Source organism: Acromyrmex echinatior, chromosome 1 (genome assembly GCF_024713525.1).
Source record: "Acromyrmex echinatior isolate Ae372 chromosome 1, ASM2471352v2, whole genome shotgun sequence".
NCBI lineage: Eukaryota > Metazoa > Arthropoda > Insecta > Hymenoptera > Formicidae > Acromyrmex > Acromyrmex echinatior.
The window spans coordinates 16,853,019-16,876,567 of record NC_141852.1 but is presented as its reverse complement, the minus strand read 5'-3'; the positions used below and the strand labels follow the sequence as shown (position 1 = coordinate 16,876,567).

Sequence of the window (23,549 nt, the reverse complement as noted above, 5' to 3'; positions counted from 1 at the left end):
TCGTTACGTAAAGTCCGCGAAAGTGCAGAGTTTATAGCGACTATAAGAACGCGATTAACGGCAGACTCGTCTTATCGTTCGCCTCAGCCGAGCTTTCAATCTTTCCCTGGTAAAAAGCTTTCACCTTACAAGGACATTGTTCGTACGGTCGCTACGATGATCTTCACGCAAGTTGACGTGACTTATCGACGCTCCTATTGTAATTAAACTTTGTACGGTGTATAAAACGTAATAATGGAGCACGTAGTTCTGTTGCAATTAAACTTTACTTATTATGTAACTTATAATAAGAGTTACAAGATCATAAGATTGCGCACGACACGTGAAGTCCAGTGCCGTTTTTATATTAACGTCAATTAAGTTAAATTCATGTTTAACGGCTTGTACTAATTGGAAATTACTCAACGTGTATGTACAATATATTCAAACGTGTAATAATGACGCGTACGCGTCGTTGTAATGCCGAATGAAAAATAACGCCGAGATGTGATTTTCTATGCGTGTAAATAGGGTGGTCTGATCACGAGAATCATTCCTGCTATATAGGTCTTTATACTCCCACTCACGGTATTCCGTTTGTCCGCTATTATTACATTTCTTCACGACACAGCAAGCGTATAACGATCTAATAAACCGGTCCCCTTCGATCTCGCTCGGCCGGAATCTCGAGGCCGGAGATATTCTCGGCGGGCGTGTAACATCAGGACGAGAGTGAAGATCGCACAGAGGTCAGGCACGGGAACCGCTTTCATCATCCGGTACGTTGCGGTTCGCTTCTTCCCCCTTTCCCAGCGCGCGTTCCCTTCTTGCGCGCCTCCTTCAATCCGGGCCTCGTCTCTCCATCCTCGCATCTCGCATCTCGCAACTCGTATCTCGCCGGGCCAGGCCCACCAAGCTCCGTTCTCCGTCTCTTCCTCGTCCACTTTTTCCTTCTCGATTCCCTCCCCCTTCACCACGCTACGCTGTAGTTATGCGTTACACATACAGGGGGACTGCATAATACATAACGATCCGACCCGTAGGTAGGCAGGCAGGCAGGCAGGCGCTACATGGTCAGGTAAATGGGAGCCCGAACCTGTCGAACCGGTTTTTCTTCTCCGCCTTCTCCTTCTTCTTCTTTTTCTTCCTCTTCTTCTTCTTCTTCGATAGTTTGCCCGTCCCCGCCGTCGCACTTCTTCGGCCACCTCCTACTCCGAGCCGATGATCGACTGCCATCGCCATCGGCAACGACCGTCACCCTCTGCCCACAGCTCTTCGTGACCGGGAGGATGGGAAGGGTCCGAGAGGGGGGGGGGGAGGGGATTAACTCGAACTGCGAGATTTGTGCTCAGGGACGTACTTCCCGTTGCGTTGCAAACCGCTTGTCATCATTGACATCATGTTGTCGGCTATACTGACAGAATACTAGTCATCGTTGGTCCATCCTTGATCATATATTTCATGGTACCTGATACAAAAGAAACGATAAATAATGTATTGTAGAAAGAATGTTTTCATTCGTATTAACTAATAATGCTTTATATAATTACTGTTTCTTTTTATTATTTCACTTGTATCATTGCACTTGTAAGAGTCATAGTCCCAAAATGCCAATGCTTCAAAGATCGATCTTTTGTTTGGAAAAGTAATCTAAAATTCCAAATATTAAAACGTAATATATATATATATATATATATATATATATATATATATATATATATATATATACACAATATATATGTATGTATAATATGCGATTCTCTAAGATTATCTGTTTTCATGTTTTTAAACATTTTTATTTTCTTCAAGGTACTATATCATTAGTTACATGGATTTTATAGATTATACAATGGATCTTTTATAACACAAAAGTTATATTCATGAGTTTGATTTTCACTAGTCACAAAAATCACTATTAGGTTATCAATATGATTTTTTGTTATGACAGAAACGTTGTATAAAATTGACATAATGGACAATTAATTTGGAAAATTTTATAAATTATTTGGAGCAATTTCTATAGAAAATTTCTATTAAAAGCTAACACTTCTAACTCTTGTTTGAAATATGTTATATGACACATTATAAAAATATTGATTAGATATTTGAGTTCGCTTGGTCGGATATAATTCATGAGTTCTGAATGACGATGCTATTTTGTGACAAAAACCATCAGATTTAAACTGATCGTGAACCAATAAAAGTAGGTCAACTGTAATATATCTTTCAATACGGATCTTTTACAAGAGAGAGAAACTTTTTAACGGTAACAAATCATTCCTTATAGTAATCTTGAATATTTACAAAGAATAAGTTACGTTGAATCTTGAATATTTACAAAGAACGAAAATGTTTCTAAAATTTATATTCATGATATATAATGTGAATCATCATTCCTGTACTTTTGAATAGAATTGTATAAGATAACACTTGATAGAATTTGACAATAGTGAGAAAAGTCATAACGAAATGCGACACCAGGAGTTAATTAGTCTCACAAATTAGTAAGCATAATGGCGTCGACAGGAAGATTGCGGACAACTTCCAGGAACTTTCCAGCCACGGGTTTAACGCGCGGGTTGTGTTTGACGTTGACTTTACAAGAGAAAGATAAATAGACAGAGGGAGAGAGAGAGAAAGAGTGGAGAGAAGGGAGGGGGGGGGAGGAATTCGCCTGCAAAGGGCTAGCAAATTTCGATTATATCTTATAATTTCGTTCTATTACCTGAACCGAAAAGGGAGCCTCTCTCTAGTTTCTCCTGCTTGACGGCAAACTGGCCTCGACCTGTGGATCCGACCCTGTGTGTGTGTGCTTCTTGTCCTGCGCGCAGCTTGCCTAACAACACACAGAACGACCCCCTTTTCCGCTTATGAACACACACGCGACACGAACAACGCGAGCGAGCGCGCCGTCGCAGCGTGATCGCGTTATTGTCGGACAAAGCGCACAAAACTCGAGCTGCGCTCGCATGTTTGTGGTGTACGTATGAGATCCGACGTTTCCTCTCCTTTGTGCGGCATTAGCTCTCCTTATTTGGTCCTTCGTCCCTCTCTTCGGTTTAAACCCCTGCGCCATCTCAAAGCGAGCTCCTTCTCTCTCTATCTCTTTTGCTAAATTCTTTTTCTGTCCCTCCGTTGTTCCTCATGTTCGAACTGAGCAGACTGCAATTTGAAATTCTAGTAGAACAACTGGATGGCTTAAGAGATAGCAAAAAGAAGAGACAACGGAGCAAAAAAAAAGTGTTTTGCTAAAAGGTGGATTTATCAAGCTAAATGAAATTTGTTTCAAGTACCTTAATACGACTTTGTAGAAATATTGGTTCTATTACAATTGCAAACAATTTAAAGTGGAATTTAACAGAATTTAATCAAGTATATATTTTAATAGTTTATCGATTAAAATCGAATATTGAGTTCAAATTTGTTAATTACACTTATCTTTTTTTGAGAATATCTTAGTTTATAGTTAGATAAGATATTTTGTAATAAGTAATAAATCAAAATATATTAAATAATATGTGGAACACATAATTTGCTACATAATTTAACAAAAATTTAAATTAATTATAGAGTGAAATTAGAAAATCGTAGGCATAAAATTTGTGCGAGAAAATATCGACTTCGTCTCAGAGAATCTGATCTCTTGCGTAGTCTGGGTCGTCGCGATACAAATAGGTTAACTCACGGAACCCATGCAAATTATCGAAGCGAATCACTACGTCACCATAGCATTGTATCGCCATCATCGTATAACTTGGAATACGAACATAGAACCCGCGGCACTCCGCCTTGGCCGAGTTAAGAAAAATAAAATTACGACATTCTTTTCTCAACAGCAATCAAATATTGTCTTCGAACAGGAAAAGGAATTTTAATTTTTTCTAAACCCCTAAACTTGATAGTATAAGATATATCTTTATTCAGCGTTGTTATTATAATTAAAAACAAAATTACATCTTAAAAATTCCTAAGGCCCTTATGTTTACATGATTGTGAACATAATTTTGTTCTTGCGATTAATTTAATTTAATGTAATTTAATTTTTAATTTACTTTGTTTTATGAAGCTCTGAAAAGCTATGAAAAAATAATTTACATTCATTATTGCATTATTCATTTTTCGCTAGTATTTCCTTTAATATATTTTTTATTATAGCGTGTTTTTTTTTAAATAAGTAAAATGACTCTTTGTTTCCATCAAGTTTGAGTCAACTGTTAAATTAAAAAATTCGTTATATACTAAATTAATTCTAATTGTTCTCTCTCTCTTTTTTTTCCTCTCCAGCACATTAGCGATGAAGTACGTAGCTCTCTGCTTCAAAAATGGAACTGTTCAGAAAAATATTGATGCATGTTGGACGGGTGTTGCATGGTTCGTTCGCGTGATATTACATCGCAAGAGAAAGCACGCGCCTGTGCGCTCCGAATCATTTCTTCGTGATATTTCCCGAGGGACACCGTTAGAAAGTTTAGGTAACCGCGACACAGCATGTAAAGCTACTCGTTACATTATTTTACATCGGCCCACTACACACATGTGCAACGGAGAAGTTCAGAACAAAACGCATCCCGTACGTTGCATTTTGCCGACTGTACGCCATTATCGCGACCCCTTTATCTACCGCGAGCGAGCATTAGTCATGCGTGTGTCCCGCGAGTGTTAATTATTACTATGAGTTATATTACTTTTATTTTCTCAGCCGCGCTCGTCGTCAACACGCTCTAAATATCTGTACCTGCGTCTTTGGAGAAAATTATTTGTTACTTAATATGGGTATACGTAATAGAAAGCAGTTTCACAATAATGAAGACGTAAATTTGCTGACATGACATCGAAAAAGAGAGACACGAAAAGACTGTTAAATTAAAAAAAAAAATGTGTGGATTTTTATATAGTCTTATTAAAATTTATCTTTTATTTATCTCTTATTTATGGAAATGAATATTCCGATATAAACCAAAATAGTGCATAAATAAATCAACACAACAGTAAAATTACAGAAAAATCCGGTCATTATTATTTTATAAAAATAAATATATAAGATAAGGTTGCTGATATCGCTTTTTATATAAAAACTTATAACTCAGAAAGTATGAGTATGATATTTTTAATTTCTTTACAGCATAATAAACTACAAACTTTTTCCTTTTTCTTATGTAATTTTTTCATAATTTTTTTGCATTATTATAATATTTTAAAGGAAGATTTTTAACATAACTATTTATTAGGCTATTTATTACTTACATTTTTTACGATTCTGTTATAAAATATGTTGAAAAATAGCAACGCTATCATAATTTTTTATTTACGTAAATAAACGCTCCTACTGCATTAAATGTAACGCAGCAGCGTTGAAATACCTTATAGTTTTTAAATAATCCGCAAGAAAGTGTGTAAATAATTGAATTTTTAGGCGAGATAGTGCGATTTAAAAATCGATGCGATATCAGCAACCCTATTTTTCAATTCACGTATTAGCATTAGTTTTATATTACATATATTTTTCTCGTTATAAATACATTTTATTCACATACGCACTCCACACAAGCACACATACACATCAGCCTTTATAGATATTTAAATTTCTCATATATTTGCTGCCTTCTTCATTTTAACGGCCTTTTACCGACCGCTTTTTGCCATGTCGCTACGCGTCATTTATCACTTATGCGAATACACGTGCGCATTTATACGATGGTATATGATTTCTTTTGCGCAACGAATCGGTTTTCAATTTCGTTGGACTAACGAGCCAATGAATCTCTTTCTCCCTTTCCTATTTCTCTCTTTCTCTCAGTATGCTCTGCCATTTGATATCCAACATATGCAACTTGCTCATCCACTCGGCGCATTTATTCCCTTTCTCCTTCGCGATGGAGTTATATGAATCGTCTTAACTCCATTAAGCAGATGTATAAGCTGCTTGGAAGCTGGTTCCAAAATTATATTAGCAATTAAGTTAATCCATATTTAATGTCTCATTTCCAACACCTAGATTTTACATAACTTAATATTTTAACAAAAAGAAGGAAATTATTTTTATAATATAGATATAAATTTTTATTTTGTAAAAAAAAGTTGATATTTTTTGAATATATGAAGAATAATTTAAAAAGAAACAATATATATGTATCCGAAGATTTTTTCTTTTGTGAAATATCTGTCATTGTGGAAAAAAACGTTCAACAAAGCCTACATTTTCTGTGGTATCAAATTTGCGACAAAGCCATCGTTAAAATAAATTCTATTTCGGTGGAATATCCTGTTTCATATATTTGATTTCCTACAATTCAGATTACTTCTTTGAACCTATGAAAAATCATCGTTTAATTTCTGGATTTATATTTTTACCTTTATAATATTGGATGTTCGTATTATTCTGACATTTCGATTACCATTCTTTACGTGATAATCTCTCATATTGCTTGTGCTTTATTTAAAAAGCTTTATTGAAGCAATAAAGCTTTTTACCTAGAAACAAATGTTTTTGTAATTTCGCTGTACAATATCCTCAAAAATTAATTGAAAGTACGATTAAATGCAAAAAAATTAAGAAAAACCTAATATCGAAAATTGACCGGATTTCTTTTTTATCGGATTTTTATTCATCGACCTCACGTTTTATTTTATAACCCATCAAAAGTTTGATATCGCCTAAAGCGACAATGCTAGAATCCATTTCTTTTGTCCTGGTCGACAATTGTATAGGTTTGTTTTTTTACAGCTAAACTACAGTGTGTCCTTTTTGTACTTAAAGTGAAATAGCTATGTTTAAAAATTATTGAAAGTGGAAAGTTTCGGTATAGTTAACAGAATGAAACAGAAGCAAAAAGAAAGTCTTATGACAAATCGTGTCCTTTTTTTTCTTCGATCTTTTAGTTCTCACAAACTTTCATCGTTTCTGATTTCGAACAAATGTCGAATATTTCATGAAAGGGTTTTGCTCAATCGCTATCTCTGCTGAATTAATTCAGCACGAACTCCTCGGCGAAATAACCACACCGGATGTCTAACATTGCCAAGGGAAATACGGTCAAAAGGTGAAATCCGTACCACTTCCCCCCTTCCCTGATGCTTTAAATAATCAACGTTCCAAAAGTTAATTATTTTAATTTTACAGTCATAAATTGGCAATTTAGCAATAACGTACTGTAGTATTCTATGCCCTGAATAAACGGTTTAAAAAGTGATTATATAAAATTATCTCTTTATTCATATTACGAAAATTATAACACCGTTTATTGGAAGTAAAAATCCAAGCACAAGGAAATCCAAAATATTCAATTGAAAGTGGATATTGAATTCCTTTTGTGCAAAAGGCATTCATTTGTGTAGAAATTCCACAAGAAAGAGTTGCCGGTCAACGATCCCGGTAATTACGAGCGCGACGTCGAAGAATCGATATCGGCGATGCGGTTTCGATGCCAATCGGCACAATTTCAATTTCGCCGAGCGCGGTTCTTTAGTTTTCCCTTCCCCCGCGTGTCTACCGCAATGATTTACGGGGAAACCGATCCCGCACGATGACCCCCTTTTGCAGAAAAATCACCGCCAAGGACGATTGCGACTATGCGCCAGCGCTCGATAATAAACGAGATAGCGTAGTGACCGAGTTATCGTGAAATGGTTCGCATGCCCGAGATACTCGTGATACGCGTGATCTCATAAATGTATATTCGCTGCTTCAATTTAAAATCCTTCGTACAAGATTTCGTTAGAGAGTCATGCAACGTGAATAAACTCATGAATACGCGTAAGGCTGGTTTCCTTTTTCTTTTACTACAATTATACGAATCTTCTCACATGAGCAATCTCGTCGTTTTATTCTCATTTATAATTCGCTGTTACAATGAGTGTTCGATAATATGAATTAAGTAGATATTTCTTTTTTCTTTCTTTGCTATTTGAACAGAGCGGAGCAAACAACTTTAGTTTGTTAGGCTTTGTCAGCATGTTAACATTAACTCACGAGTCGATTTTATCATGAACAGTTTACATTCCGAGTGCAATTAATATCGAATATTGAATTAATATCGGATATTGAATATTTGTCTTCCGTATATTTCTCTTCTGTTTGTCCCTTCGGACAAATGTTAAGCTCAATTCGATAAGAGGATACTTGTTTTCACGTATAATTTGTTTTCCTCGAATTCACAGACATGTTGATGTATCGGCGATATCGATTGGACTTTGCCACGTGCTAAACTCCGTTAATTCTGTGAATTGAAGAAGACTGAGAAAATCCTACTTTCTTCTTTCGTGATATTTCGAGTTCCAAGGTCGCGCGCCTCCGTCCGTCGAACTTCTTTTCGAGTGAAGTGAGCAGTGACGGCAGTCGGAAAGTTTTAAATCAAATCGGATTTCCAACTTGGCGACTTCCCGCCGGTGACCCGAGAACTTACTCGTTTCGTTTTATGAAAGAGGAAAGGAGAGAAAAAATATTCATTGAAAATAGAGAAATCTCCGAAGACACCGAAACACGATTGGCAAAAAGCAGCATTTTCTTAGTCAAGTTCGAAGGAAAAACTTTATTTATTGAAGGGATAAAGAATTGTTGAATCCTTTATCCTTTCGAATAGAAATAATTATCGCTTAAGTCGTGTCGGAATGTTAGCCTCGAATGTTGCTTGAGAAAGAGATTTATTGATTTATGTTTCTCTTTTCCTTCCACCTTTTTTGTTGGACAATAAACATTTAAACATTAAAAACATTTAAATTTTTAACATTACTTTGAAATCAAATAAAAAAAATTATTTGATTTTTTAAAAAAATGTTCAAATCAAAGAAATTTTTTCTTTAACTTGGTGCAACTTTTTTTAACAGACTACGTTGCATACCATTTTATTTTTTTCTATAACCATACCTTAGCTAAATGAATATCAAATCTAATGTAACGTGATAATCTCTTTTCGAAAGTAATATTATATTGATACCAATCACATTAATATCAACTTTATTATTATTTATTATACTCAGAGATTTCACTCAGATTATTATTTATTACACTCAAAGATTTCTTCGATTCGAAGAAATGTTTCTTTGCTATACAGTTAAAGAATAAATTTCTCTGATTTGAGCGTCATTTCTTTGATTTCAATATCATTTTTTGAAATTATAAATAAATTTTTTTATTTGATTTTATAAAATGATATTCAAATAGAAGAAATGATGCTCAAATTAATGAAATTTTTTTCTTTTAATTTGTTTCTTATAGCAAAGAAACATTCCTCTGAATGTCGAATCGAAGAAATCTTTCTCGGATGGTTGTATTAAAAAATATTATGTCGCAATATTTATGCTAGCACTCATTATTGATAGCACTTTTAACTTATAACTTGTTACTTTATTTTATTAGGTGTTGGAATTAATTCGTAGTGTTTTACAAGTGATGGGAAGTACTTACATTAATGTATTTTTTAATGCTCATGTGAAATAAATAACATTCTTTCATTAAAAACGCTACGAATTAATTCCAACACCTAATAATTTTCTTATTTTTGACATTTTATGGAAATAACTGGGAAGACTTACTCTCGCCGCGCATCTCATAGAAAGATATACTTTTTTTTAGTATTCAGGATGCGAATTCCAGACAAGTTTAGAAGAGAGAGGACAGCGAGTCCGATGACACCTGTGTCACTTGAGAAAAGCCGAGATAAAACTCAGACGGCAGACTGAAATATTTTCTCGCGCCTTTGTGCGCGTGGAAAAGAGAGAGGGGGGGGGGGAGAGGGGATAGCAGAGATCAGGTTTCCATCCTATCAGGGGTGTGTCCCTAGTTGGTGCATCTGGAGAGGGTAGCAGGTAGTAGAAACCGTCACTGTAGGGACACCAAGGGAGGGAAAAACCAGACTTTGAGAAAGGGAGGAAGGGCTGACAGGAGACACGTGAATCCCACCACCCTCGTCCCTGGAATGTATCGCGTCATCGCACCGAGCCCCCTGTCCCCTCTTTAGCCCTTCTCGCTCTTTACTTCTTTTTTTGTCGGAATTGTTACCCAGCGACCATACCACCCTTCAATGTCCCTTTGACGTGCTATTGTGTATGCAGCTTCGATTCAATCGGCAGCACAGCTGGCTCGTTCGTCGGGAATGTTCTCGTCGCAATGTCGCTCCGATCGATTTCAGTCGCAACCAGGGCATTTAATTTTCACCCAACAACCCCTTCGAGTCGCATCAACACGACTCTCTTATAATGGAAGCAAGGCTTTAAAAAATAATTCTATCTCTCAAATCAATCTGATAGTGGAAATATTTACTTTTTTCGAGACCATTTTTCACATTTTATCTGTATGACTTTGGAATTTTTTTTCCAGGAAATATATATTTTCAAGGAAAAATATTTGTTTTGATTGAAAAAATATTATTTTGCCTTTATCTTTTATGAAGTTGAATCATGAAATTTTCACTTCTTCAAAATTTTATTTCTCAGATTAAAAAATATAGTGACATTATAATAACGTCTTTAATCGTCTTGTGAAGTTCTTTTAATTTTATCTGCGTCTTGTAGGATTTAAATTCCTGCAAGATAAATTCTGCTGTGATTCTAACTTCAACATTTTTATCTACAACAAATACACGGATTGCTGGGATTTTTACCGACAATAAACCATGCCGACACTGTCATATGGGCACCAGCATTATATTGCATGGCGGGTTTGCCCGTTGTGTACGCCAACGAGATAGCGGCCGAAATTATCGCCGTTTCTGAGAAAACAATTTTTTTTTCTCGCGGTCGATCAAGTCAGCAAGATGTGGGCCAGAGGTCGAGTTCTATCGTCGTGCGATAAATGAAATACAGGGCGCTTTTTTCACGGATTGAGAGGATCCTGATTCTTCTCTTTTCTTTTTTCTTTTTCTTGCTTGAGCGACACGAACAGCGGCCTTTTAGACATTCGTGCAGCTACATTGCGCAAGTGCAACCAATCCGGAAATAGTATCAGCTGTCTTCATTTTTCACCGCGTTTCTCGCCCGGAGGACGAATCCACCGGTTAAATATCACAAGCCTCGTATGTATTAACGGTCGAAGATTAGAACGGCAGTTAACGAGCTCGCTTCGGATAATATTTTATTCGCGAGTCACGATAACCGGCGCCGTTACTTGCCGTAAACACGAAGGTCGTAATTCGCAACATGCGCGATGGTTCGCTCTTGCTCGTGACGCGATAAAGGCTGGTTTACATACATACATACCACTTTCGAGCGAGTAATTGGCCGATTAGGCCGTTGACATATTGAAGTCCATCTAATATCGGCATTGCTAATAAAAGTCACATAAATTATAGCATATAGCGCGAAGCGAAATAATTGATGATGTTAGTCGAGCTCTCTAACATATTATTGCTAATATCTTCATTAAGTATATGCTGTTTTTACTATAAGAACGATATTGCTTCATTATACGATCCTGTTATTCGAATCTTTCATAATTTCCATTGAAATAGCTGTGCTTTGATAAAAAGTTATTATATTCTTAATCAGTATGCTCTTACGGAATCAGCTTGATCGTTATACATTATTATACAGCGCACAATAGAGAATATATAAATAACATATATACAGTAGAATGCATACAATAGAATATTAATACTCCATGCACAATTCAAATGCAATTAATCGTTTCGAAATACGATTCACGTGCTAAATCGCGTAATCACAGTACATATCTCGACTAATATCTCAATTGCAATCTTTCCTCGGTATTCTCGATGTTCGATGACCCTTTAAAAAAAAATAAAAAATAAAAAAAAACCAGGCCTTTGAGCATCGCGAGTACGTACGCACGATACGACGGCATGCATAACGTGACATCGCATATGCATGCTTATCGATGCCCGATAGCGAGACGCGTAAGCGTCTACAAATAGCAAAGCCGATAACCCGATGTCAGACTCTCTCAGAAGAGTCGCCCTCGATTCATTTGATGAGGCAAAATGTTGTTATATGTCGCAGCCACTAAAAAAAGTCGATCGTTAATGAACACCTAAATATAGACGGCCGTTATCGATATTAAATACAATGCTGAAATTGATATCTCTTAAGGGATATCTTCCTCTTTGATAAACTTCGGCGAAAACAATCTTACACGTCGCATGTGATATTTTTATCATCGTTATTGACTTGTGATAGCTTCGTTAATCTAATGTAAATCGATTGCACAGCAGGATAAATATTGATTAGTGATTAAAAATAAATATGCATTAAGAAGACATGATCATATAAATAATCATTGAATCTTAACAGATTAAATTAAGTCATTTGAGATTTTATTGAATCAATAAAATTTAACGTCTCTTATGCAATAGATTTAAATTATTATTTAATATTAAGTTATATTAACTAAATTTCTCTATATTATTACGCAATATTCATCTCTCATTTTTAATAAATTTTAAGATTCGTGAATAAATTAATTCAATAATAATAAAGTTATTGGATAATAATATCACTTGCACAGGAGAGAAACTAAAATTATATATATATATATAAAGAATACGGCGTATATGTCAATGAATGAATTTTGCGAAATTTTGCTGCTTTAAACATAACTTATAAGCAATAGAGTCATTATGTATGCAGAAAAATTAGACATAACGAGACGTAACGATATAGAATAACTGTGAAAGAGCGATAGTAACATAAATAATTCTCGCAATGAATTTACATTTACATAATTAATTGAAAATTTATGTGACATTTACGGAAATCATGTAGACATGTAGAAACAGGAATTTATAGCTGAATCCAGTATACATCCGTTCGCGACGAAAACGTCAGTTAGGCTCCGTTTAACTTCGTTTCATCGAGGTCTCTGACAGAACCACGATCGTTTTTCACTCATCGAACCAGTTTCGTTGAGGCTTATCGAACCCGGTTCGACTTGCAAGTTTCCGCGCAGCGGTCTGAGACGTTTGAGAGAGTTTCACCATCACCGACGAGCCGGTCAGAGAACCGGCTCTGCGTCTCGAAGAAAAAAAGTTGAGAGTCGAGCGTGTGTACCTGCCGTAAAATCGGTCGGGAAACGATCGGTTGGAACAGCAGGAGGGACGGTTATAAATAACCATTTCTCACGGTTTTCTTAGCGTTACATTGCGAAAAGCGCAGGTGGAGGGAAGTCGGAATGAGCGATGAAAGAAAAAATATCTTTTGTTAGATAGTTTGGCAGAAATAACGATGGGGAACAATAGATAAGATCTTTTCCTTTTTTTTCTCGATCGTTTCTATTCTTGAATTCTGCATTATCTTACAGTTTCTATTTTCTAGATCAGGATATACATACTATTGTATAAATATGGTACATGTTTGTAGACATTTAAATTTTTGCGTTTCCTCGAAAACTCCAATTATCACGATTTGAATAGTTTTCCGTAAAAGTATTACTTAAAATTTCTCAGACACACACACACCCATCATGGATTTGAAAGGCTGATTTATAGAAAATATATGCTTAGGCCAAATTCTCGGACGACTGTATTTATATTACTGGTTCATGCATATGTGTGTGTATGTGTGTGTGTGTGTGCGTGCACAAACTTGCATCTCAGCGGGACCGCCGGATTGTTCCGATCCATTATGCTTTCACCGACGGACGTTATATTCTTCGTTGCCTTTGGTAGGAAAATTCTTATTGAAGAGGATGGCTGCTCCTCCTCCAGCAGGATCTGGGTCGTCGCTGTTATCCTAACGGTATATAATGAGACGCCATTGCGAGGCGCATCGCGATGAAGTGTCGAGAGAAAGGACTACTAGGGGAACTGGATCCTGCGTCGAATGATCGCAATCTATATCACGAAGAACGATAGGAGAGAGGCTACCACGAACACAACAAGTTAAAGGACGGAAACACTGTTGTCGATTTAATAGCGTTGCTAAAAGCAGATGTTCCTTTTAGCTCGCTTTCACGCAACACGCGAGAACGTAGATGATCGCTCCGGGACATACTGTATAACAGGCGGAGCGATCACTTGAAATGTCATACGTAAACACCGAGTTGGAACAGAGGTGTACGTGCAGTGAATCGTGTTGGTGGGTCGCTCGGTAATTCAACGGAGCGCATTTAACGCGCGCAGAGAAGGAGGAAGAAAGAGAGAAAGAGGAAGCGAGAGAGCGATACCACGGAACAATTCCGTGCGAGCTTTATCGAATCCACCTGCGTGTCATCGCCGCCGCGCCGCGCGCGATGTTCGGGTCAACGCCCCTGCCGTTGTTCAAGGTTCCTCGCGGAATTGTTTATTACCAGCCAGATGATCTCGAAAGCACGCGGCTCTAGTTTTAGGTTTGAAGGTCAACCGTAGTCCGAAGAAACTGTTATTTCTACGCGTTTATATCTCGCGTAATAACGTGGTTCTGTACCTCCACAATGTTTGGGTAAGCGCGACTTTATCGCTTCGCTGGCATCTTCGGTAGAGGAGATCCGGAGAAAAGAAGTCAACCTTGAACCACTGCTAGATAATATCAAAGGAACACATTTCACTTTTTTTTTTTTTACATATTTAATGTTTTCGTGAAAGCAAAGTTATTTCAAGAATATTAGAGAATATCCAAACGAAAGTGTGTCTTCTCTTTAACATTTTTTGTAAGTTGTATATACGTTAGGGAATTATTAGTTCTATAAGAAAATTTGATTTGTTTACCGTGGTAAATTTAATTGGATGTTGAATGTCGTTTAGAACCATTCCGCAGAGATATTTCCTCACGACAGTGCCGATCTCCGAATCGACGTACATAGAACTGTCAACCAATATCGAATCCCGATGGAACACGGTGATTGAAACAATAGGCTGTGACTGCGGTCTTGCCGCACTTGCAACCAGCATTGCAGGGCGCGTTGAACAAACCCGATCTACATTCATCATTAAGCGTCGCGTACGGAGCGGTGTATCTAACGGCTGTAATTACGTTCGCGCATTTCGAGCACGACGAGCCTCGCTGTTGTTGACTAGCAACGTCTAAACACGATTTCACGAATTATCCAGCACGACAGTTACAGGTCGAAAAGGAATTCCATCGTAAATCCACTAATTCACGAATGATGAAACGAAATGCCAAACGTTCACCTTTGAAGAGCAATATTATTCTTGCTCGTAATTATTCCATAGAGATCATTACGATGAGACAGCTTCGGACATTTTGACAATCGCTTTGATGGGCGAGAAAAAAGACGATTTTATAGAGGAATTATTTCCGATTTAAATTTGAACCATCTTTTTCTTCAATTTAATTAAAATCCGATTCTACTTGGTCCACGTGCGAGTATCATTTGATCGTTCTTTTTTCCATTTTCAAGTACATCAATCAGTCTCTTTCCCAGCAACGATATATTCATCTTCTCAGAACATTTTTATTCCTTCCTTTTATATCCACGAAGGAAAGGTAAAAGGAAGACATTTTAATATTCAATCTGATTCATTCTCTAATATCCCCTTGATTGTTCTGATTCCGATATCGTGACTCGCATTTCATTTCCACATTAGCAGCTGTCGCTCCGGTTACGCATTCTCTCGTCACTGATGAATGCAAGAGAGAGGGAGAGGAGAGGAGAGAAGGAGAGAGAAGCCGGCAACAACCATCGGCGTCACCGACCTTCGGCCGCCATTATTCGTCGGCATGCGCGTCTCCTTCGTGCCCGATACGTTGACCTTCTCCAGAAAACACTCTTGCCTTCATTCTTGCTCGCTAGGTCGAGACACGCATTATTCTCTGCTCCTCCCCTTCGTCTCATGCCCATCGGCGCGGCGGTCCCTCCTTCATCCCCTCTCGCGTCTACCATCTTTCCATTGCTGGATGCCATGCGAGCTCCTCCGAATGCACGCACGCGGCGACGTGCGTGCATATCCCGGGAGAAACGCTCAAATGCGCCGCTGTGCGTGCAAACACGCATGCGTGTCCGTCTAGAGCCGAAGAGGTGGACAACCCTCTCGCTCACCCTCTCTCTCTCTCTCTCTCTCTCTCTCTTCTCCCTTTCCTCACTTCTGCCTGCCCTCCACCTCCGCTCGCCGCTTCCCTAGCTCCACTCTGCTCGGGTGCGCACGTTGCATGACGTTCGTGTGTGTCAGTAGAATACATTATCATTGAACGAGGGCCAGCGAGAGGATGAGTGGGAGGGTGAGGAATCGGTAGTGGAACGGTGCCGGGTAACAGTGGTAGTAGGTCTGATGGTGCTGGTGGTGGAAAACGGCTCAGTCGGTGGTTACTCGTGGCACATTGGCGCTGCATAGAGGCCTTTGACCTTTCCTTGTCTCTCTCTCTCTCCCTCCCTCCCTCCCTCTCTTTCTCTTCCTCTCTCTTTCGTTTGCTCTGTATCGTTCTATCCACTACACGCCATCTTTCTCCGTTTCATCTTTCAGTTCCTCCTTTCTCTCTAACTCACCCGGAGCCTCTCTTTCTGCTCCACGGTACCTCCTTCATCTCGTCCTTTCCGCGCTTCTCCCCCCTCCGTGTGAACTCGCACACGAACGCATCAGGGATCGTTTGCGCGCACAGGAGTCGACCCCTCTCCGTCGACTCCTTCCACTCTGTGTCTACTCGTCTGGTTTCGACCCCGCCCGCCTCCGTTCCCTCCGACCCCTCTGATCACCCCCCCCCCTCTCTTCCCCTCGATGCCTCGTCCTCTTCTCCGTCACCCCCAACTGCGCCTCCCCCCCCCCCTCTCCTTCAGTCTGCTACGACCTGCATTCATCTCGCAACAAAACCTCCGCGACGGTACTCCGGCCCCGACGACGATAAACGAGAAATCGTGCACTAAGTGTATTACAACCTCCCACGTTCCCGCCGCTAAAGGTCATGCCTTAACGAGCCGTTTCTTTCCTTACCTCCTCCTTCTTTTTTTTTTTTTGCTTCTTTCCTCCTTTCTTCCCTTCCCGCTCAACCAACCGGCCGGCCAATCTTCTTCTACTGACTCTTCCTTTTCGACCGTACCATATTTCGCCTCGCCTCTCTTCCTGCTTCGCGCGATTATCCCTGCTACACCGGTAGACACTTGCCATTCGCCTAACCACTGCCGCTTTAAGTACGAATTTATCTGTACTGCTTATCTGCGGATAGAGTCTGTAAAATATCACCGATACGCGGCTTTAGATAGAAGATAAGCGTGGCAATTGGTTTTTGTTAAACGTCTACTTATGAAGTATATACAACAGTAACTTAGATATTAAGTAACAAATAATATGTCACCTTGAAATGGATCTTTAACTTGGACAAAATATGACGGAAATTTTTGACGGTTGTTGTTGATTGTTAGCGTCCTGAAAGTTTAGTCTGCATTTTTTCATGTTAGAAATCCAATCTTTTAATGTTTCGTTTTGCTTGATTCTCCGCAAATGCTTCTCTTTTGTATCCTTTCGCCGCTCTTTTCGTACACTTTTCCACGTCGTTTCGTTACTTCTACCTGCTGTATCTTGTGCCGGAGTTTCAATGACCCTATGGTAAAGAATAGAATCCGGCAGTTGTGGACTTACGTTTGTGTCTGATGAACGCGTACGATTATACGAGCGAGCAACCGGCGAAACTTTTCTATATGGCTATTCAATCTCGGAGAATGTGTCGCACTCATGATTGTGTTTGAGTGAGTTGGCTTGTCTTATTCGCTGGTAAGCAACCTGACCTAAATTTCGCGCCGTGTTCTATCCGACTGAAACCTTCTCCTCCCAGTGGAAGTGTTTCCATTTTACGAACTCCGACGCATCGACCATCGTGAGAAAGTTTAGTGGCGCAGTTTAGCCGGAGACCGTTATGGCGAGTGTGTGCCGATAATTAAAGGCTACTTTTCCCTCCGGCAGCCCGGACGGAAAAAGTGTGGCGTAATTGTTCTTCGTGGCGCCACCGCCAGGAGGTATGTTTCTCTCTCTCTCTCTCTCTCTCTCTCTCTCTCTCTCTCTCTCTCTCTCTGTGTTTCTCTCTGTTACGGGTATTTTATTAAACGTTACATTTGTCGAGAACGCCCGCCTCGCCATGCGAGTGGAACGAGCGTGTGTAGGCGAGTCAGTCGACTCGTGTAATTGTAACGTTCGCCATTATTCACCGCTAATTATTCGCGTCGTGCGCCCGAGTCTCATAATTCGAGGAATTGCATTAGGCGAATCGTTCCGCGGTTAGATCGCAATTTCTGCTACGCTTCTAACTATCATTCTTCCTTTGAACGTGCGTGGTAGCACAAAGATACCACAACGAATAATATCCACAGTGTACATCCTAACCGCAATTCTATTTTTTTTTTCTCTGAATAAAGAATGTGGATAATTTCTCATTGCCACTGTATGAAATTTTAATGACAGCTTTCTTGAAATGACTCTAAAATTGCATGATGACTATTTGGCAACTATCTTCGACATTAATTGTTTTGTAATTTATCGCCGAATTGATATCTCAATTAAATAGAAAAAGTCGTTGAAATTGCTGTAAAGAAAAATTAAGTATTTTTTTATACGATTTTCAGAAAATATATTTACTATTTTGTTAGAAAAGAAAGAAATATCGATTTGATCGAATTGATTTAATTTGAAAAAATTAAAATCCATAAAAATAGTAGTGGAACATTCTTTATATTGACACATTCTCAATCAGTTTTTCAAAAGACATAGGAAACTTCACACCTCTCTCAGTCTGAGTCGTCCAAAGCAGTTAGCGCGTCTGCGACGCGTTAATGTCAGCAGGGGACGTCATTTCCGCTCTCTTCCTCGTGAACTGCAACCCGTTCAATGTCGTATCCGCGCTAAGGAATTCCTTTGTTCCGTCACTCATTGTCTGTCTGGCTCTTATGTAATCAGGGAACGGAATAACGAGAGCGCGGCCGTCGCTGTTCGCCGATCGGAACCGTTCGTCGTGCAAGTACTCGGATAAGACGTGTGGCGGAGAGCGACGGTGGGAAGTTGAAGCAATTCGTTACGCCGGGAGAAGTCGTTTACGTCAATCCGTCGCGAACGCAAGCGTGCGTAATGCAGATAAATTCACGGAAGAGCTTTCCGGAAAGATGCTCGATGTTACGGCACGGCGACGCGAATTTATGCGCGATTATTCCGAAACCAACTTGCGTACGCGTATGTGACATTTTAGAAAAATCGCCTCAACGAAAACGAAGGCATCATATTTCAACGCGATATCGCCCTCGACACATTTCTACTGAAGTTGATTTAGAGCGGGGCTTTTTCGTGATAATGTTTATGTTTTCTGACCAGCATAACTATACTAAATATTTAAAGATTGTGCTTGTGTGCTTTCAAGGAGCAATCTTGATTATGTAACGTAGTACGTCACCGCAAAGAGATACGTTTGCCGTCGTAAATGTTTATATTACTTTAAAGTTGAAATTGATGGAATAGTTCAGCTCTACCCTAATCTAATTTTTAATCTTTAAAACGATAATGTTATAAAATTGCATGTAATTATTAGGTGTTGGAATTAATTCGTAGCGTTTTTAATGAAAGAATGTTATTTATTTCACATGAGCATTAAAAAATACATTAATGAAAGTACTTCCCATCACTTGTAAAACGCTACGAATTAATTCCAACACCTAATTAAGTCTAAATAATATTTACACATACACAAGAAATCTTAATTTAAATACTATCCATAAAAGTTTACACAGAAGAGTCTGAGAAAACAAGCTAAGATATTCTTAGATAAGTATCCTTTTTGAATTCTTCTAGAACCGTTATTAGAGCTGATTATTTTCTGCTCTATCTCTCTTTACTTCTCGCCCAGATATGGAATTAAGTGGGTCGTCTCTTGCCATACATTGATACGCATTTTTATCAGGGCGCCGTAGAAAGAACGCGGTGATTACAGAACGAGGGGACGCGTTGGTGGAAGAGTCGAGATGAAGTAGAGAGGAGACCCTATAAAGGACGGTTGATAGCAAGTATACTTAGTGACGGGGGAGGGCAGATCAGGCAGATGGAGAAAGACGGACTCGGCCTCGTGTTAGAGCTGCGTAGCAGGAAACACGTACGCGGCAACGAATGGTAATAATAAGGGGGGCTCGCACGCCAGCGATCCATGCCAAGCAACAATGCAGGAAGCGTATACGTGCGTGTATACGCGTCTGAGAACTTGCGGGACGACGCCGGGCGCTTCTTCTTACGCCTCCTCTTTCTTCTTCTTCTTCTTCTCTCTTTTTTTTTTCCCTTCTCTTTCCTCTTTCTCATTTGCCGTTTCGCGATGATAGGCACCCGGTGCAACAAAAGACGCGATACTTAACGGTGGAAAGTTTTGCCAGCGATGAAGCTGCCTTCAAAACCACGTTAAAACTTTTCCCAAGCGCGTTCATACGTCTTATGTGCACGTAAGACGTAGCGTAAATGCGCGTTATGTTGCGCGATAATACGCTGTAGACACGCTGGCGTTTATCGTGTATTTAAAACTTCGTGAGTTACTTTGTAAGCGTAACTTTACACCTTTAATTATTTTTTCCTCTCTAAAGTGACGTAACTGCTCTTGATTTCTGAAAATTCTGAAGTTTTACTCTTGAAAATCGTTCTTGGAGCAAACAAACACTCATTGATATTTATTTGACGATATTCGTTGTTTCTACCGTACTATTTTGGCACCGCCGCGCCGTCTTCAATAAAATATTATTAACTCATCAATTATTAGTACACGATTGACGCGATACTAACGATTTTATGGTCTTTACTACATATGGTGGCTCGATCGTATCTAGATTAATTCTGTTGATCTATTTGAGTCTATTTGACTCAAAGTGTATTATTTATTTTTTTTACTAATGTTTCATGTGAAAGACCTTTTCTGGCATTTGACGATTTTGTCCGTTGATGTAAGATCTTTTTTCTGGGAAATTTTTTTAATCTTCTAGAGCTTTTTTCTTATTAATTCAAACGGTATGATAAATTTGAATAGATCAGTAAGATTCATTTTCATTACTTTTATAAATATACAAAAATTATGTGATTCTTACATATATACTTTAACAGTTTTTAAGAGTATTTGTAAGCTTGTGTTTTAAAACGAAGAAAAGAGGCCATTATTTAATTTTAATTTAATTTAATTTAATTTAATTTATTTAGGAGATATTCTTAGTATTTCAGAGAAAAGATACGCACATGAATACCCTGTCGTGTGTACTATGATCGTTAATAGTCGGCTAATTCTAGAATGCTGAATAGGATAGAAGAAATAGAAAAGATCATTTCTATACGAAAAAAAAGTTACGATAATTCCGAATCTTGTAGTCGCAGTTTAGGATCGTTTTAAAAGAACATGACATTTTGAGATCTTTATATAATTCATTCATTGATAAACACTTTCACTTTTGTATCTGTTATGGGATTTTACAATCTATAATATAACTTTTCAATAACATTTCGTTTAATGATTTGAAAGTTTCGCTTCTAGAATGCAAAATTCTGAAGAATTCCGTTTTACATTCAAAGTCAATCCCTATTTAAAAATCTGTTTTAGCATTTTTTTACGATATTATCGATTATATCTTGTATTATCTTTATTTATCTCAATAGATATTATTGATATTTCAACGATAACGTTAATAGACGTTAAAACACAGAATTATTAGCGATAACGAAACCACTCTTGGCTCGGAGGAGACATCACTTGATTTTCATTTTTAAGAGAAGCCTGCTAATCGAGAATTCATCGTAAAGAAAAAAAAGAGATTTTTTTTTTCCCCGAGGCGACTCTCTTCCTATTTGTTCTCAGTTACTGATATCTGTCGCATGTTAGCGCTAACGCGATGCGTTGCATTGCGTGCATGCAAACTGTTATCGCGGGGACTGACTCGATTCTCATTCATTTGTTCGTTTCTTCACTCTGCGCAAAGCGTGCATACAGTATCACGAAGCGATTTGCAACGCGTTCAACGCCATATTCCGCGTTGTACACGCACGAGGTCACGTTGGAAACCGGCCGTGTTGGAAATAACGATCCGCCGCGCGCATCTGCTCCTCAATGTCGCGGGAAAGACTCAATAATTGCGTCCTGAAGATACTTTCGCAGACCCGACAGCTGGTCTCGTATCTCTCCCTCTTTCTGTCGAAACTTCTCTGGAGATGTGCTGATATGAATCTCTCGTTGAAAATGTAAGAAACGTAATTACGGCAAGAGGCAATATCGCGGTTGCATTAATTTCAGATTGTTACGATCCAGTATGGGTAGTGATAATTGGAGAAGAAAAAAAAGATAAAGATATATATACTCTACATCATATAAAAATTATATTACATGTACTGCTTCAAAGTTTAATTAACAAGTTTATAATTTATTCCATACATTTCATATGATATCTTCTACAATTCATTTCATATTTGAGTCACGTTATGTCTTATATTAATCCACCAGCCGGTCCTCATTTAGACTTTTTAATTTTGTATTAATTAATTAATCATTAATCATTTTGTATGATTAAAAAGTAATGTTTTATCAATTGATAAGTTAATTATAGAAACTTCAAAGAATCAGGTCTTATCATCTTATTTGAAGAGCAGCAGTTAACATACCATTTCACATTCGGGGCAAGCAACGACGCTTTCAGATAACAAGGCCTGACTTCCGGCCATGCGTTGAAAGATTACGTGTCTAATAAAAGTGGAATGTGTCTTTTTTGTGTTATGCTTTCACGTATATGTGTACACATATATCCTCCTAGAAAGCTTCATAAACAAAGTTAGGCGCCCATGACGTGTCCGGTTGCGAATAGTGCTTTTTGATAGACGGTAATGCGCGCCGTCATTATATACTTCGTCGAGCACAATGGCATAGGCTGAGTAGAATCGATACACGTAAGCCTTCCGGTATGTTTGTGAATGTACGACATGCATTCTTGAATGCGCGTTTCAGGGTGCCTGCAATTACTTATGCACGCGCGAGTTATTTCGATTCTTCGCAGTTTGATGACGTAGGTATTTGCTATCGGCCAAGTTTTTCCCAAGTTCTCCATGCAAAACTTCGCGGAATCGTTCAACGCGAAGAAGTTTCGCGAAATGGAGTTTCGATTTTCTCCTCTTCCGCCGGACTCACTTCGAACGTGAGAAGTGCAAGGAGTTAACTTAAACGCGACCTTGAAATGGTAAGCGGTCAGAAAGTGGCATTTGACGATCGATATCGTGGTAATTAAATGTCAAAACACACTTTTTTTATTATTTGTTGTTATCAACAAATAATAAGAAATAATATTTTCCTAACCTGTACGATTGATATTCAGTTCTGCACATAAAAATACATTTGTACCTATAAAATTTCGTTCCTTTAAAAAAGTCGAAAGAGAAATATCATTTCATTTTACAGAAATTCTCATTACTTTTTTTTAGAACATTTACAAAGAAAAAAAGAAGATTATTATTTATGAGAAATATTATAAATTAAAATTTCTATTAAAAATAATATATTGGAGTTTCTTACTACAGTTTTTTTTTTTTTATAAAGAAACAGTATGTTCATTACTTCAAAAATTTCATAAAAGAAACTTATTTGAAAGTTTTACAGAGGCAGCTCCTCGGTATAAAATGGAGCAAAATTAAACAAGCAAAATTCTCGTAGTAGATATAATCTCGCAGCTTAAATACTTGAAAGGCGGCCCTCCTTAATCGCTTGAGACTTTT

General features: G+C 38.2%; 1 protein-coding gene and 1 long non-coding RNA gene across 8 annotated transcripts in view; one reads left to right on the top strand and one right to left on the bottom strand.

Moving 5' to 3' along the window:
• The window catches only part of Kdm3 (Lysine demethylase 3), a 325,601-nt gene that overhangs the window by 220,715 nt on the left and 81,337 nt on the right, over window positions 1-23,549 (top strand). The gene's annotated exons all lie outside the window — the stretch shown is intronic.
• On the bottom strand, window positions 1,109-10,766 carry LOC147911017 (uncharacterized). Its single transcript, XR_015545650.1, has 2 exons — window positions 2,705-10,766; window positions 1,109-1,447 (listed from the first exon to the last, which is right to left on the bottom strand). It is a non-coding gene; the product is annotated as an uncharacterized LOC147911017 (long non-coding RNA).